The sequence below is a fragment of the Octodon degus genome, unplaced genomic scaffold (genome assembly GCF_000260255.1).
Source record: "Octodon degus isolate 3935 unplaced genomic scaffold, OctDeg1.0 scaffold00021, whole genome shotgun sequence".
NCBI lineage: Eukaryota > Metazoa > Chordata > Mammalia > Rodentia > Octodontidae > Octodon > Octodon degus.
In genome coordinates, this window is record NW_004524597.1 from 7,272,483 (window position 1) to 7,278,432 (window position 5,950).

A 5,950-nucleotide genomic window follows, 5' to 3' on the forward strand; every position below is an offset into this window, starting at 1 on the left:
CAAGTTCTGCCCCTGATATCACAAAAGAAAAGGGAGGGAGGGCTGTAGTTCATTCAAAGTCCTGGTTCTAATCCTAGTACTGGGGAGAAAAAAGCAAAAGGCAACAAAAAGCCAGGAGCAGGGGTGCACACCTGTAATCCTAGGTACCTAGGGTAAGGGTAAGGCAGGACACTTGAGCCTAGGACTTGGAAGGCAGCCCGAGCAACATACAGTCCTGTCTTAAAACAAACAACAATGACAACAATGACAAATCAGCCAGACTTCCCACTTTAGTGCTGGCAGAAGGCATGAGCAGAGGACTCGAAAACTTGCTGAATGCTTGAGGGAAAGGTGTTGGATGATAGTCATGTTTCCCAGGCAAAGATCAAAAAATAACAGGAAGGAGGAGGTTTCTCTTCAAACTTCAGAACACAGCTCACAGGCTATCCCCCGACAGAGTCTCAGCCTCTGTTAATTCCTCTCATAATTCTTCTCACACTTGGAATTCTTGTCTGTCTGTGGACTTGACTTTGTGGTACTTTCTTCCTCAGCTGAGCTCCATGAGATCAGAGGCTTGTCTGTATCTTACTCTTCTCCTAGTAGGTGCTCAATAAATACCTGCTGAACAGAATGGACTGTGTCATACAGGAGGCAGTCCAGGCTGAGACCCACACAAAATGAATGTGTTGCCAAGCAGCTCACGGTGTCTCCGCCCAGTGGTTTTCTGTGTGTTCCAGAGCCAGCAAAGAGTCTCTGGAAAGAAAGTCCAAAGCCTGTCTGGCAGTGAAGAGAAGAGGGGTGAGGATGTGGGGCTGCCAGGACGGGGGAGGAAGCCGGCAGTCCCAGGCCGCCGAGGGCGTGGCATCTGTGTTTTCACCTAGGAATGTGGCTGATTCACTCTGGGGGGAGCTGTATACCACTGCCACAGCTGCTGCCTGGGATCTAACATCTGGAGGCTGAATTCCAGGAGGAGAGACACACATTCCTGGGAGCAGATGCCAACTTGGAAGGTCACACAGAGTGATGGAACTACTCTACCAGCGGCTAAGAAGGACCATCACCCCCTCCAGAGTCTGGAGGAGAGGTGAGGCCCCAGCCCAGCCCCAGCCTTGACCCAGCCCCTGTGCTACCAGATCCGGAATGGGACAGCTTGGGACAGAACTGGAGCTCAAAAGTCAGACCTGGGTTCAAAGACCAGTTACTTAACAGCTCACTAATTACAAGGGCCCAGAGCTCCATAGTATCCTTGGGACACTGGCCTGCATTTGCAGCCAAATCCCTCTATGTTCCTTTTGCCCTTGGGCCAGGGGAGACCCAGATGTCTTGCTTGCTTCTCCAGGGGTCCCAGCAGTATCCTGGGCTTGTCTGTCTTTGACAGGAGTTGGTTCCCAGGTCATCCCTGAAGAAGTCACCATGCAGCTGATTGGACCAGTGTGGGTCAGGAGCACACCCCATGGAGAAATTGGGAGTTGTGGGCCATAAAGGAGCAGCAACTCCCCAACTCTACTAGCCTTCCTCCCAGGATTGCCTTCTGGGGCTTGTGCCAGAGCCAGCTTTGAGGGCTTTTACCTACTAGGATGTGCCTTTAGTTAAGTCTCTGTCTTAAGCTCTCAGAAGCTCATTTTCTTCATCTCTGAAATCTCCTGGGATTCTTTTAGGCATTAGGAAGCACAGCAGTGATAACTAACTACTGTCTGGTTCTTGCTCTTGGATCCAGGTTCTGTGTGATCTGTAAAGACAATATGTGTGCAGGGGCCGGGGAGATGGCTCAGTAGAATAAGTGCTTGCCTGGCAAGCACAAAGGACTGAGTTCAATCCCCAGTTCTGCAAAAAAAAAAAAAAAAGAAGAAGAAGAAGAAGAAGACAATACGTGTGCTTTTGTGTTGGTGGGTGGGTGCGTGCGTGCCTAGCCACATCCCTGCGGCCCACGTTTTGATCTCCAAGGAGTTTTGTGTAGATTTACTCCCTGCAGGGCATTAGGGTGGCACTGGAGAGCCAGTGGAGACAGGGACAGAGAGCAGGTGGAAGGAGAACACAGTGCAGTCCCAACGTGCGCCTCAGCTGCAGGGCCTGCAGGCCCAGGCCTGCCTGCTGGAGGTGACTCTGACTACCTCAACCTGGAGCTGGGGAGAGGCCTGGTGAGTCCGCCCTGCCTCTGTCCTGCCACCTCAGGAGCATGCGTGGCTATCTGACATTGAAGGACCCCACATTTGGCTTTGAAGGTCATTTCCATTCTCCCTTCTGGAGAAGGGATAAGAAGGCTCTCCAGACGAGAACCAGTGCCCAGGCAGAGCCTTTTGGAGACCTGGGGAGGACCAGGAGCCTCAGGGAGGGCAGAGGGCAGAGACTAAGCTTCCTCAAAACTTTCTGCTGTTCCTGTGAACTTCTCAAGCAGAGCACTTTCTGAATTTTCTGGGGACATTGGAGTGTTAGAATGAGCGTGCCAGCCCTGGCTCTGTGCCTTCCACTCCTGCCTACACTGCTTGCCTCGCCCTCATCCCTTTCCCTGACCCAGATGAGGGTACCAGCCCATCCCCCACAGACCCAGGTACTGTATTCTTGTGATCTCAGCTCTGATTCCACCTCCTCAGAGAAATCTTCCTGGACTAGAAACTCAAGCCTATGGTTACCCCACAGCTGGAGAGGGTGGGGGCGTTAGTACTTCTTTTGGGAGCCTAATGGGGACGCCACACCAGTTGACATGGTGGTGAGAGACTCCTTGTGTGATCCTCTGGTCACTTGTCCACATCCTGTGTGCCCTGAACATGCTAAGACAGACCTTGGCTTTGCCCTCTTTTGGATCTTTTTTCCTTCTTTTCTTTTCTTTCTTTCTTTTTTCTTCTGTATTTAGCACAGGGTCTATAGGGTCTCACTACATAGATAGATCTAGTAGTGATTCTATTTTCAGCCTCCCAGGAGCTGGGATTACAGGGGTGTGCCACCACTCCCAGTCTCAATCACTCACTCAGAGTACCCTAGGGACAGGCCCAGCACAGCACTCTGGGGGTCCAACCCCAGCCACTGTGCTCTGCCTAAGCATGTGCTTTAGTCCACTGAGCTATCTGGCCAGCCCAATAAGTTAGATACGTCTTGAGATTTTTTATTTATTTATTTTTTGTGGTATTGGGGATTGAACTCAGGACCCTGTGCTTGCTAGGCAGGTGCTTATTCTACTGAGCTATCTCCCTGGCCCCCTAATTTTTTATTTTGACACAGGGTCTTGCTAAGTCCCTGAGTTGCCCAGACTGGGCTCAAACATTTGGTCCTCTTGGCTCAGTCTCATTGGGATTACAGGGATGCATGACCATGCCCAGCAGATATCTTTTTAATGTGTTTATCTGGTCTCTTCTGTTATGTGACTGACTCCTCAAAGTTGAAGAATTTAGTAATGATAGCTACATTTTCTGAGTTTGTTAAGTGCTTTTAAAAAATCAGGGAGAGGGGCCGGGGAGATGGCTCAGTGGAATAAGCGCTTCCCTGCAAGGCTGTGAGTTCAATCCCCGGTTCTGCAAAAAAAAAAAAAAAAGAAAAAGAAAAAAAAAATCAGGGAGAGCAGGGTGTGGTGTGCATTACTGTAATCCCAGCACTGAAGAGGCTGAGGCAGGAGGATTGCTGCAATTTCAAAAGTTTGAGGCCAGCCTGGGCTACAAAGTGAGTTCAAGGACAGCCTGAACTGCATATGGAGACTCTGTCTCAAACACACACACACACACACACACACACACACACACACACACACCTGAAAAAGCTGGAGGTATAGTTCAGTGGCAGAGCACTTGTCTCATATACATGAGGACTTGAGTTCTCTCTCCAGCATTGTTGGGGGGGGAGAGACAAAATTGAGACAAAATTCACATATCATAAAATTCACCTTTTAAAAATATACGATCAGCCTTGGCAGTCCCACCCCCAGGGCCCACTTAGTGGAGACAGAGTCTGAACATGGTGGCACACACCTGTAATCTCAGCCCCGGGGAGGCTGAAAACAGGAGGATCACTACAAGTCCAAACTGCGTGGTGAGACCCTGTACCAAATACACAAATGAAACAAACAAACAAAATCAGTGAGCATTTGGTCACTGCCAGAGGAACTCTTACACCCCTTGACCCCATTCCTCTTTCCTCCCAGGCCCTGGTGACTTTCTACTTTTTTTTTTTTTTTTTAATGTACAGGGTCTCACTACACAGATCAGACTCTTAGTGATCCTCCTGTTTTCACCCTCCCAAGCTCTGGGATTACAAGTACACACCACCATGCCCACTCTCAATCGCTGTCTCAGCATCCCTGGGGCTGGGCCAGCACAGTATGTCAGGGATCGAATCCCTGTCCCTGCACTACCCTAAGCAGGAGCTTTAGTCCACTGAGCTATCTAGCTGGCTCCCACCTGCCTCCCCCACAGCATTTACTTTCTACTTTTGATAGAATGTTCGCCTATTTGCCTGTCCTGGACATTTCAAAACAAATACATGGTCTATGTGAATGATGACTGGCACCTCTCACTTTATATCTCTTGTCAAACATCATCCTTGTAGCATAGATGGGTACCTTGTTCCATTACTTTTTTCATTTTTAGTAGTGGTGGGGATTGAAACCAGTGCCTTCTGGCTGAACTAAATATTCAACCCTTTGGCCCTTTTGTTATTTCTTATTTTGAGATAGGGTCTCACTAAGTTGTTTAGGCTAGGCTAGAACTTGCAACTCTCCTGGTCCTGAGAGGAGATCCTGGCCTCAGCCTCCCAGAAAACTAGGATTGCAGGTGTGTACCTCCACAGGCAGGTACGTTTTTGTTTGTTTGTTTTTTGTTTTTGTCTTTTTGAGATAGAGTTTCATTATACAGTTCAAGCTGGATTTGAGCTCACTTTGTAGCCTAGGTTAGCCTTGAATTTGCAGTGATCCTCCTGACTCAGCTTCCCAAGTGCTGGGACTACAGGTATGCACCACCATGCCCAGCCTCACTGGAAGTGAAAAGTGGGAAAATTATTAGAGTATATGAATGGGGAATGAGAAATAGGAATAGCTCCTGAGAGACAGGAGAGGTCTTAAGTGGGTTGCCCTAGGTGGCTTTGAATCTTTAAAGGTATATTGCCGGGTGTGGTAGCCTAAGCCTGTAGTCCTAGCATTCTGGAGGCTCAAGCAGGAGGAGCTCCATAAGTTCTAGGCCAGCCTGGGCTACATAGTGAGTTCAAGGCCAGCCTGAACTGTATAACAAGACCTGTCAAGAAAGAAAGAAAGAATAAACTTCTCTTCTGGAGGGTTAACAACCTAAGTTAGCAGTTCAAAATTGGAGAAAAGGAAGGGCTGCAAGGTCAGCCAACATTTTGGCCTTAGCCTTTCAAGGTCAGTGAAGACTCAGGACATAGGAGAACCTGTACTGTAACATCAGGTAACTCAGTTGTGCTCCAAATTTTCTGATCAAGGAGATTATGGACCCACAGAGGAATGTGATCGATGATGTATAGTGTGCCTAAGGAGAGTCACATGGAGAGAAAAAACATTCTCTCAGGCTTTCACAGAGAGCAAAGTGGTCAAACATTGGCCGTGACTCATCCTCATGGCTGACACTGACAAAGGATCTACAAAGTGTGGTACAGGGCTACAGGATAAATCCTGAGGGGACTTAACTGACCTTATCAGATACAAAAGTTACATTTCTTGCTATATAGGTCTTGCTTTATCTTGGTCTTAACCATCCAGCAGACAAGTATAAAAACGAGGTATATAGAGTAAAGCCATATTAATATGATGAGCTGTAAAAGGCTTAAGTCAATAACTTCTGAGGATAACCCACTACTATTATAGACTCCTAGACAGTGTTGGATTGTTTAGCTGAACTCAAACACCTATAGTATTTAGACGCCAATAGAATATCCCCCTCTGACAGGACTAAACAAAAAAAAGGGATACAAAGGAAAGATCATTTTGTATTTATATATAGAAAATAGGATAGATATACAGCTACTTTCGCTTAAT